General features: G+C 41.8%; 1 protein-coding gene across 1 annotated transcript in view; it reads right to left on the reverse strand.

Annotated features, from left to right (window-relative positions):
• The window catches only part of AHI1 (Abelson helper integration site 1), a gene marked incomplete at its 3' end in the record, with an annotated part of 69,814 nt that extends 64,917 nt beyond the window's left edge, over positions 1-4,897 (reverse strand). The window contains exon 1 of the mRNA XM_018556929.1: positions 4,686-4,897. The remainder of the gene's footprint in view (positions 1-4,685) is intronic.
• Positions 4,898-12,341: the final 7,444 nt, after the last annotated feature.

Below are 12,341 nucleotides of genomic sequence, written 5' to 3' on the forward strand. Positions count from 1 at the left end.
TATATTGCACTGTATTTGTGCAAATGTTTATTAAACAAGTATGTTTGGGATAAAATACACTAAAATTAAATTTAGTGCACAGAAACATAATATAATCTGTGAAACTGCAAAAATAATACAATAACCAAAATGTACCATAGCTGACGCTTTAAACACTTTTACTGCTCATCAGTTTAGTGTTAACAGTGATTGATGGGCCTAGAATTATTGCTCTCACTGCGATGCTCATGACGATATGCAATATGTGTGGCGTAATTTTAGTTTTTTGCACGCTGGCGCATCTGACGTTTGTTTGCGTATGTGCGTGCACGTGCGTTATGTTACTTTGATTTTTACCATTTTTTTTCTACACTCAACTTTATTGCTATCACACAGGGGGATAACAAGCCCCCTATGTAATAGCAAATATAATATGACAGGTCTTCTTTACAGGGACATCAGGGGTCTTTCAGACTCTTAATGTCACTTAGGGACCGCAAAGAAGCTAAGGAAGCAGATATCTGCTTCGCCAGCTTCTTCTCCTGGCTCTAAGAGCCGGAGAATGTGCACAGTGACACCAGAAGTGATGTAATACACAGCATATAGCACACCAATAGTGTGCTATATGCTGAGTTATGGGTCACAGGAGGACATAGTAAATGTGACCCTTAAGAGACCCAAAAAAGGTTGGGCCATAGTTCTCTTTTCATGTTAGGTAATTGCAGCAGAGAAAAAAAGCTTTGGAAGGTAAAACTGCCCCCTTATATGTATTTCATCTGTGTATTTGGCTGTTTGGAGTTCATCTTAAAGAAGAACTCCGGGCAGAATTATTGCTCGTTTTCTTCTAGGGAGAAAGATTTTAAAAAAAAAGTTATACACTACTGAACCTTGCAGCTGGCTGGCTGTTAGACCGTTCCCTCCTCCACTCCAGCAATGGTATGTCCCTACGGCATCCTCACATCTTATAAACTGTATAGGACGTGATGACGCAAAGGAAACTTAGAGCCCGGAGCAGTATAATGCTCAGTAACTCAGAAAGTATTAAAACCATGGGATTAGCACAGCAGTTAGGCAACCAGCATTCTAAAACTGGCCATACACAGCTCAAATTTCTGCCTAAATCTGCTTGGCCCAATCAGTACCACTCCTTTCGACAATGGTTGATTTTTGTCCAATTTACGTTTATCCTTGGTGCCAGCTGGAAATTTCCTGCTATCAATTTTTTTTAAATTACTCACTGACCTCATGAGTAGCTCCACATACAATCAGAAGTGAGAGTCAGGTGCTGGTTCGAAGTAACTCCTTTGGGCATGCACAGGAGTTCCTTCAACCATGGCGTGTCAATGGAGACTACAAATCCCAGCAATACAATATACAGCAATGCAGATTATCATCAGCTATAGAGGACTACAAATCCCAGCAATACATTATACAGCAATGCAGAATACCATCAGCTATAGAGGACTACAAATCCCAGCAATACATTATGCAGCAATGCAGAAAAATATGAAGCTACATACTCTGTGTTGCTCTGGGGTGCCAGCCTGATGTCTCCAGCAGAGGATCTCAGGAGGGCTGTGCATGGTCTCAGATGGACTTGCAGCATCTCACCAGAAGTAGGACGAGATGTGAGGCCAGCGCTGTAAACAGGCACAGTGAGGTCCCCGGAAGGCTGCCACAAGGTCACCAGCAAGCATGCAGCAGCCAAATATATTTAAAAGTTTAAAGGGCCAGTATTAGCTTTTAGTATCGGGACATTTTCACAAGTAAAAGTACTCATGAAAATGCCCAGTATCAGCACTGATATCAATATCAGTGCATCCCTAGTACAAAGTTAATGCAGTGCAATGCTATAAAAAAGTAGAAAACAACAGCAGATGTTGCAATTCAATTCATACCATACGTTATAGTGACAGCAGACACTTCTTTAGGATCCGGGCATTGTAGGAATGTTTGCCAGGTTGCTGCAACAGTTGCTTCTGTCTTGCGCAAAGTTACAAGCAGAGTATTCTAGGTGAAAGGATCATTCCCTTTTCCTGAAAAAAAAAACCAACTGAACATTAATTGAAAGAGAATCTGCATCAACAAATAAAAGCTGCTTCCTGTATATAGGGCCATTATCACGGCAGTAACTGCACTACTTCTACAGGGTGCCTGGACATAGATCTGTCAGGAAAGGACAGTGCTATACAGAACTGACATCACTTGTTATACAAGAAGAGAGGGGCTGCTGTCAGTGTCAGACTAGCTAAAGCAGACATACTGCTACAAATGGCTGTAACCAATAGATAACAGTCTCCCAGCCTACCTTTTTCTAGCCTGATGCGGTGCTGCTACACAAAGTCAAAAGGTTTTTAAGCAATTTCAAATGCTAATTAAATTACTTACAATGGATGCTGCTCCTTGATGTTTAAAAGTTTTAGCTGTTTTAGGATGGCTCCTTTCCCTTGCAGGGTCATATGGGGCCACCCTAGTGTGTACTAGTAAGCTGTGCGAGCCTCCACAAAACACACAGACAGAGCAAGGCAAGCCATTTTGTTCCTCCCTGCTCCCCCAGTCTCAAAGCTAGTAGATTAACAGATGATGTAGACTGTACTATCTTTTGTGATCTTGTACTGGGCAGGAAACCCAGGGGAGTGGAGCTGATAGAGTTGGAGCTGACTGTTTAGAAACATGATGACTATAGGCGCTTGAGCAGACATATATATATATATATATATATTGGGGCAAAAAAGTATTTAGTCAGCCACCAATTGTGCAAGTAAAGCGGAACTACACTTAAGTAGCAGGAAAGGCTATGCAATAACCCACCGTTTGCCTCCCCACTGCTCTTAAATGTGCTGCATACAGTTTGTAAGAAATCTCAATGCAAATAACTTTTCTTAATCTTTTTCCAAAAGGTCACATGATCCGGCGAGTGTGTCTGCCGACTTTGCCTGTGCAGCTGAGGGGTGTTCATTCTTAAAGGGTCCACAATGCCTTACAGCTATAGACTCCAGTGAGGTGATATCACTGTTCTAAGGATTCAGCGCCGTTGTTGGCTCTGCACCCATTGACACACTCGTCGGAGCTTCATGATCATGTGACTGCTTGGAAAACGATTAAAAAGGTATTACCACTGAGTTGAAACTGTATGCAGTAAATATAAGAGCAGTGGGAAGGCGCCATTTAAAAAGGTGGGTTATTGCTTAGCTTTTCCTTCTATTTTAAATTATTAACAAATTGTCAGAAGGTGCAATTTTATTGCAGATAGTTCTTCCTACCTCTTTTCTTTAATGGTACACTGAATGCAGTGTTCAGTCCCATCATCTGTAAGATGCAGAAGCAATGTGACTCCTTTGTTTGTATAGGAGTTCCATCATCCGTGACCAACCAATGGCTGAAACCAATGGCTGAAACAAAGCAATGAGGAAAAGCGTGGAGCTTGCATCACTGGCAGATAGCACAGTAAAGGGTAGGTAAAGAGATCACTAGAAGGGATGAGCTTAGGTTAGGATCGAACTAAGCCTGAACTTGTGCTCCCTTCTCTAAATGCGGAAAGAAGCTCCATTCACTAACACCCAACCAGCAGCAATTAGAGAATTCCCCACCTGCAGCTGGACATAAACAAAGGGGTGGGATGCTGTGACATCATTGACCTCTAATGGCCACATGACTATATATGGTCAATGACAATGACCTAATATGGCCATATTAGGCCAATGATGTCAGCACAAGCATCCCGCCCCTTTGTTTATGTCCAGTGTAGGTGACCCCAGGGTATTTCCAGGTTCAATAGAGCTCAGGTTCGGACCTGTTTCAGTCCGAACCTGAGCTCATGCCTAATCATCACTTCCATACAGTTCCAGTTTAAAGTAGTACTAAACCCTCACAGCTTTATAGTAATTACATTTGTATCAGGCAGTTAAGTGCAGGACATAAAATATTTGCATAATATAATGTACAGACGCTTCAGTTCCCACCAATGTTTTCTGAACTGCTGGCCTCCAGCTTGCTCTGTGCGCTTCCCTAAACTTCGAGTAGGGGAGTGCGCACTCACCGCAGCACTCCTGATCCATTCCACAGGACTACAACTCCCAGAATCCCAAGTGACACTGCACATGCGCACAGTGTCTAGTCCTCCCTGGCTACCCTGGGCATGTCAGCGCAGGCAGCTTTGTAGCAATGGCTTGCAGCAGGTGCTCTCTTGGGAGCGCACATGAAAGTCTGGCTCCATAGGGAGTGTGCAGAGGAAACCTGTGTCAGGGATCTTTGGACCGATTAATTTCAGAAGAAGGCGTAAACACATGCGTATACACATACATTCATTCTATTGGCTAGGATAAATCAGTATTCTAGACAATAAAATGAATTTACACACAATAGCCTCTAAACGCCAACAATAAAAAATTGCTTTAAATTGGATTCTTGCAGAAAGTACAACGTGGATGGGAGTACTTTAATATGCCCCTGTAAGTTTCTTTTCTTCACGTACTTTTGCCTTGTCTGCCCTGGGTAATAAGTACCCTGGTCAGTAAAGGGATACTTCAGTAATGGAGCCTTGGTGACCCACTTGCCTAGTCTACTGTAACACTGCTCTTCCATACCGTATAGACACAGATACAATAAGCGTGCAGTGTCACTTGAACTCATGCATGCTGGTTCCATACAAGAACACCGAACAATAAACACACAGCACATAAGACAACGAAGAAAAGTCAGCTCACCGGCGCTGAGCTCCCGTCCATGATAACGCAAGGAAAGCACTAACACAACATTCCACCCAGACCGATCTTCCGTTACTTATCCTCCAGCACCCACAACAGCTCCCCAGTTACCGGCCCCGCCTTTTTTGCCGTCACCAAGACAACAAGGAACCAATCCAATCAGAGGCAGGGGAACCTATAGCCTGAAAGAAGCCGTATAGGGCAATCCCTGACTGCGTGCTCGCTGGCGTACGCGTCCCAGAGACTCGGGAGCGCGAGAAGGACGTCACTACATATGGGCGTGTTCAGTGTGAGCCCTGAGGATGCGCACGGGAGCGGGCATGGCGCAGGGTGATATGTGCATACTGGTCCACAGCGTGCTGTTCTGTGTAGAGATGGGCAAAATGGTTCATCTGCATGAGCGTTCCTCAACGGATCGCTCACTGAAAAGATCCGGATCTTGTAAATGGCTCATGGTTCACTAAACCGCTCTTTTTACTAGGGTAGCACCCCACCCACTATAATGCATTGCTGGGACTTGTAGTCTTACATAGTTGAAGCTATTCTGCATTGCTGTATAATCATCATACAGCAATGCAGAATACCACCAGCTATACGGGACTACAAGTCCCAGCAATACATTATAATACAAATCAGCTATGCAAAATACCACCAGCACCCCCCAAAACACACACACTATAATGCATTGCTGGGACTTGTAGTCCTACATAGTTGGTGCAATTCTGCATTGCTGTATAATCATAAAGGCACGAGGAGCGGAAGAACTATATAATTCCTGATCCATTGAGAGCCAGATTAAAAGATGCGAAAGAACCAAATCATTCCTGAGTCTGTCTGACTCTTGAGATCTGTCTCTTGGGCTCACTGATCCGTCTCTCACAGATGTGATTGGTTGCAGGGGTGGGGCGGGGCTGTCAGAAATCTGGCTCTTACTCTAGGATAATATTACAAGAGCCGATTACACTCTTGTCCCACTCTCTGCTTCTACATTCCATCCACAGAGCACAGACCAGAAGAACCGCCGCTCATTTTTACTGAGCCGCCGCTCTTTCATTCTTCTGAGGGAGCCGCTCAATAGATCCGGATCGCTCATGAGCTACCCATCTCTAGTTCTGTGCTCTAAGACACGAATAGGAATATGGACTTGCAAGCTGCTTTCTTCCTTAAGACGTTCTGGGTGCAGTTCTGATTAAAAAAATAGAGACATGGCCAGGCCCGGATTTCCCACAAGGCCACCGAGGCCAGGCCTCGGGGCGGCAGATTATAGTAAGGAAAAATTACCGAAATTTAAAAACAAAAAAAATAATGTCTCCTATATTAAATGATAAAACATTTATTGTTATCCAATTTTATGGTAAAATATAAAAGACAGGGTCACGTCGGGTCAAACGACACCATACATGTCAAGTCTTAAAATTGCGCGCGCCCACGAAGCCTCAAAAAACTACAATACCCAAAATTGGCCATAGGCGATGCTTTTAACGTTTTTACTGCTCATCAGTTTAGTGTTACCAGTGATTGATGGCCTTAAAATGATTGCTCTCACTTCGAAGTTCGCGGCTATATGTAACATGTGTAGCGTAATTGTCGTTTTTGCGCGCTGGCGCATCTGATTTTTGTTTATATGTGCGTAAACGGGGGGGACTTAAACATTTTTTTTTTTTTTTTATAAGTGACTTTTATTATTTTTTTTACTTTTTTGATTTATGTTTTCATTTTTTTTGCACTTAATGTTATTGCTATCACAGAGGGGCATAACAATCACCCTATATAATAGCAAAGGCACACTGACAGGTCCTCTTTATGGAGACATTAGGGGTCTCTAAGACGCCTAATGTCACCTGGGGACCCCCAAGGAAGCTGATGAAGCAGAGATCTGCTTCATCAGCTTCTTCTCCTTGGCTATAGCAGCCAGATGACTGACAGGTGAATGCGGAATGATGTAATACACATCACTTCCGCATTCACACTACGAAGGGAGATCAGCAAAGAGGAAGATGCTGAACTCTCTCCCATCTTCCTATCTTACCTGAGCAAACTGAAAAGATATGCTGATTGGTTTATGGGCAACTGCTCTAGATTCTGCTTGAGTTTTGATAAATTCCCCACAATAATGTTTCAGAACAGCTCCAACTCTCTCAGCTCGGCTTCCCTGAACTTCAAGTCCAGTGCAAGGTCACAAGGGACAGAGCAGTCTTCAGAAGCTATCCATCTACTACCTGGGAGAAGGGGAAGCAGGAAGTGGCTTCCGTTGCTGTGTCTGACACACACAAGGGTGGATCTATAGGACCCTGCAAGGGAAAGGAACCACCCTAAAACAGGACATCAGAGGACCAGCTGACTCTGCAGGAAGCTCAAACATATGTCAAGGAACAGCATCCATTGAAAGTGATTTAATCAGCATTTGAAATACAGTGGTACCTCGGTTCACGAACGCCTCTGTTCACAAACAATTCGGTTCGGGACCAGGAAGTTCGTCAAAATTTTGCCTCCGTGGCCATCTTCCCCGCTCTGACACATGGTCGTGGCTTCCTGTACTCGAGATTGCGGTTGCAGGCAGGGCTGTGGACACTTACTGTGAAGCTTTTTTGTGTGCTTTGTAGCATAGTACTGTACAGTATTACTGTATTCAATCCAGCATGGCTCCCAAGAAAGTACAGAGCAAGCATGGTGGGAAAAAGAAAGCGCAGAGAGGTGACAAGAATGTGCAGAGCGTTAATGATGGTGACAAGAATGTGCAGAGCGTTATTGAAGGTGACAAGAATGTGCAGAGCGTTATTGAAGGTGACAAGAATGTGCAGAGCGTTCTTGAAGATGACAAGAATGTGCAGAGCAAGAATGGTGGTAAAAAGAAACTTGTGGTAAAAAATATTGTTTTCATATGGTTCAGAACGGATTAACCTGATTTACATTGATCCCTATGGGAAAATGTGATTAGTTTCACAACCAATTCGGTTCGCAACCAGAATCGTGAAACCAATTAAGTCCGTGAACCGAGGTACCACTGTAGCTTAACAACATTTTGACTTTACTATCACTTTAACCTCCCTGGCGGTATGATTATGTCAGGAATTTTGTACCAAAAGCGGTACAATTTTTTGTATGGAAATTTGGTGCTATCTATTGTAGGCCTGCAATTCTTAGTAAATCTTAGGAAAAACTCACCTAAATCGGTCCAAACAAGAGTCCAGCAGACATCCCAGGTATGATAAAGTTTGAAACACGGAATTAAAAAATTATAATATAATACATTATAAATAATTATAAGAAATTATAATATAATAAATTATTATAAATAATTATAAAAAATTATAATATAATAATTTAAAAAAATGGTCCAGTAAATGGGAATTCTGGGGGCGCAGCCTGATCCGTACCACAGTCAATAGAGTACCAAGTTCGCACATCACTGAGCTCGGTCGCAGAATCGTCGCTGTTTTAGGTCAAAAGCGGTTTTAGACCAGGTAGAAAACAGCGATAGTAAATTAGAACTACTTGCAGAATTGAGTGATAGCGATTCGTTGGGAAATTCCTCAACAGACACTGAAAGTGAGGACAGCGAGGATTCTGCGACCGAGCTCAGTGATGTGCGAACTTGGTACTTTATTTACTGTGGTACGGATCAGGCAACGCCCCCAGAATTCCCATTTACTGGACCATTTTTTAAATTATTTTATTATAATTTTTTATAATTATTTATTATATTATAATTTCTTATAATTGTGAAAAAGTGTCAGGCAGGGCACTGGACAAAGCTCTAGGGACAAAATTGAAGTGAAATAGTTTGATACATAAGTGTAATCATAGGAGATTACATTGTATTGTGTGTATTCTGTGTACATTGCAACTTTTCACTTTTGAATTTCCCGCCGGCTGTGACGCTCGAAAACGAAAATAAAAATCAGATGTCGGCTTTTAGTTTCATTTTCGAGCCGCGTACAGCAGAGGACGCCGCGGGATCGCAGGGACAAGGTGAGTGTCACTTTTTTCTGCAGCCCCGAGTCTGGCTCGGGGTTACCGCTCCTAGCATTGAAAATTAACCCCGAGCCAGACTCGGGATTACCGCCAGGGAGGTTAATAAAAGAAGAATGTGCATTTATTAAACTAGAACTGAAGCCAAAACTTTTTTTGGAGTGGAGAGTGATTACAGCTTTTATTAGGAAGATTCACCACTGTTATTTGTTTTGGTGACTGTTATCATATCAGGAAAATCAGGTGACAGAAAATCCAGTATTTTCAGTTGTCACCAAAACATGAATAGAGAAAAAATACTGCAATGGGGACACTAATTCTGGTGACTACTAGGCATTTCCCCTCCGTCCTGTTGTGACTATGGCACAGGAAGTGAAGGGTCATGTCCTCCAATGGCTTTAGCTATAGATGTCACCAGCACGACAGAAACTTGTAAGTCAGTGCAAATCCATTTATTTGATAAATGCCACTCAGGATATCAAGCGCTTTCGGGGGCCATGCAGGGTCCCCTTGATCAGGCTCAGAGTAGACATTGTATGGTAAAGAGCCACAACCAATATATACACATATGCTATAACAAGAAATGAGACAAATCAACATATCTCCCCACCCCCTGACATCATAACGACGTCATATTCCCGCCATTAATGTTTCAAATAAAGTAAACAAAGACTGTAATTAAGGTGCAATGGATATGAACCGCATCAATGTCATTAGACATGCAAAACGAATCTCACCAGACTGAAGAGATTGGCCGATGACACATAAAGAACGTGAACATCACTGTCAACATTCTGGAGCTGCTCAAATGAAGCTGATGTAGCGGGTAACGGCCGCAGGTTGTCAAGGAAACGCTTGTCTATAGAGGGCAACCCTCAATGCATCACGGAGTTGTCATACTGCTGCGCCATCCACCCCCACGCACAAGTGTGAGTCAGAGCAAGATTGTCATGGACACCCAGCAGCATCGTATCGCTGAGTGTCCAGGACAATCTTGCTTTGACTCACACTCGTTCGTGGGGGCGGAGCTTATCACCCTCCCGACCCAATCATTATGCTTTTTCTTTAAACACTTGCTGACCGGGGTGTTAAACCCCCTTCCTGGCCAGACCATTTTTCAGTATTCAGCCCTGCAGTACTTTGACTGACATTTATTCCGTCATACAACGCTGTACTGAAATTAATTTTGTACCATTTTTTTGGGAACAGATAGAGCTTTCTTTTGGTGGTATTTAATCACCACTGCGGTTTAAATTTTTTACAAAATAACAAAAAAAAAGGTACCGACAATTTAAAAAAACAAAAACGTTTCCCTACATTATATTATGAAACGTTTAATATTACCCACATTTTTTGGTAAAATATAAAAGATGGGGTAAATGGGTACATCTCAAAAGACTACCATACCCAAAATTGGCCATAGGCGACACTTTAAAAGCTTTAGTTAGTGTTAGCAGTGATTGATAGTCCTAAAATTATTACTTTCACTCCGACGTTTGCGGGGATATGTAACATAGGCGCCGCAATGGCCGCAATCGTCATTTTCGCACGTAGATGCACCCGATGCATGGTTTTTTTTTGTATTGTTTTTTTTTTTTTATATGTGACTAATTTTTTTATGCTACTTTCATTTTATACTTACATTTTTTCACACTTAACTTTATTGCCAATTTACAGTGACAGTTCTCTTTATGCAGATATCATAGGTCTTTAAGACTCCTAATGTCGCGTAGGGACCCCCAATGGAGCTGATGAAGCAAAGATCTGCTTCACCAGCTTCTCTCCAGCTTCTATAGCCAGGAATGACAGTAATATACATCACTTCCTGTATTCTGACACCAGAGAGGAGATCAGAGGGAGATCTAGTACTGATCTCCCTATGATCTCCTATCACAGAGAGGACTCAATACACAACTGTTATAATAAGAAAGTAGAGGTGAAACTATTAAAATGGAGGCTATCAGTGCAATGTCTATCCCAATGCATATTTTTTCCTTGACTCTAATTGGACTATATTTTAAACATATTAAATATGCAAGATGGCTTGAATCTCAAGGGTAGAAGGGAATAAGTAAATCAAAACAAAATTACAAAGTATCAATGGAAGCTATAAGAGAATTCTGCAGGTTGCATGAAGAGGATGATATTCCCTGAAATGTACTCTTAGCTACCGTAACCTTGGATGGAGAGATGCGCTAGAGCTGTCAGATAGATGGATCTCTGCAGAGAAGCAGAAGGACTCAAAAGGTGTCTTCACATATTACCTTACAGCAAAAGCAGCATTCTCTGTCCTTTTTATATCAACCCCATGAACTTGGGTCTTTTTTTTCAACATCACCATGTAACCCCAGGAAATTATTAGAGTTGAATATGGTGTGTTGACCTGGTACAAACATGAAAAACAATGGCTTGGTCCATTAACATTATCGCATGCTTATTTTTTTAAATGTAAAATACAGTAATTAAGGGCAAGAGTTTAATATTTATTGATCCTCTCAAAGCCAAATACATTTGTATGGGATTAATCGCCCTTCATCTTCTGGCTGAAGTGGAGGAATATGAATCCGGACTTAGAGTTGTTACCAGAACAAGAGGTAAGGGAAAATTTGCCTATTGGGACACCTGTTCTTATGACAACTCTCTAAGATTAAAATTATGTTAACTGGGAGAGATTTCCTCTCATTTCCTTCTATGTCTCTAGGACTGAAAGTGAAGGTAAATCTCCTGAGCGGGACACAGGTAGCAAAAAAAAAAAAAACTTGACAGTGGTTTTAACATTAACCTATGCTATCTAAAAACTAAGAAGAACTGCCAGCCAGCTGTCTCAGTGCTCCCTCCAGCATGACTCCATCGCTGCAGCGATGGAATGTCCCACAGCGTCCTTACTGTGTATAGAATGTGATAATTTACAAGACCTTAGACCGCTGCAGAGGAGGGGGAGGGAGGCTGCAGGGACCGGTCTAAGAACAAGCCGGAACAAGGCATCAGGTGAGTATAACTTTTTATTTTTTCAACCTAGACAAAAACATCTTACAGTTAACGCTTGCATTGCTTGCAACCCACTGCAAGGGTTAATAATTATTTTTACTGGAGTTCTTTAAAATATGTTTTTTGTGGGGAAAAAATTAAATGTTCACTTTGAAATATCTGATTTATTTATTTATTACAGGTATTTATATAGCGCCAAGAATTTACTCAGCGCTTTACACAGTACACATTCACATCAGTCCCTCCCCTCAAGGAGCTTACCATCTCATCCCTATCTCATAGGTACATACACATACACACACTCATTCACACTGCATACTAGGGCTGATTTAGACAGGAGCCAATTAACCTTCCAACATGTCTTTGTTGTGTGGAAGGAAGTGTATCTTGAATACCCAATCATGTGCATTGGAAATTAAAACCAAAAAAAATGGATCTTTGATTGCACATAAACTTAGTGAATGTTTACTATGAAACATTTATACAGACAGAAGTACCATAGGGACACAATTTGGGGAACTGATAGTGTGGTCGATATTTACAGTATATCTGATTTGGAGAGACACGGGTAGGGGAGTGGGGTCTATGTTTGGTATTGGGTGAAAAAACTAATTCTGCATGGTCCAGGAGCACATAGATGTGTCTTTCATGCTTTTATATATGTATAATATAATAATAATAATAATAATAATAATA

Source organism: Nanorana parkeri, unplaced genomic scaffold (genome assembly GCF_000935625.1).
Source record: "Nanorana parkeri isolate BGI_ZX_2015 unplaced genomic scaffold, ASM93562v1 scaffold259, whole genome shotgun sequence".
NCBI lineage: Eukaryota > Metazoa > Chordata > Amphibia > Anura > Dicroglossidae > Nanorana > Nanorana parkeri.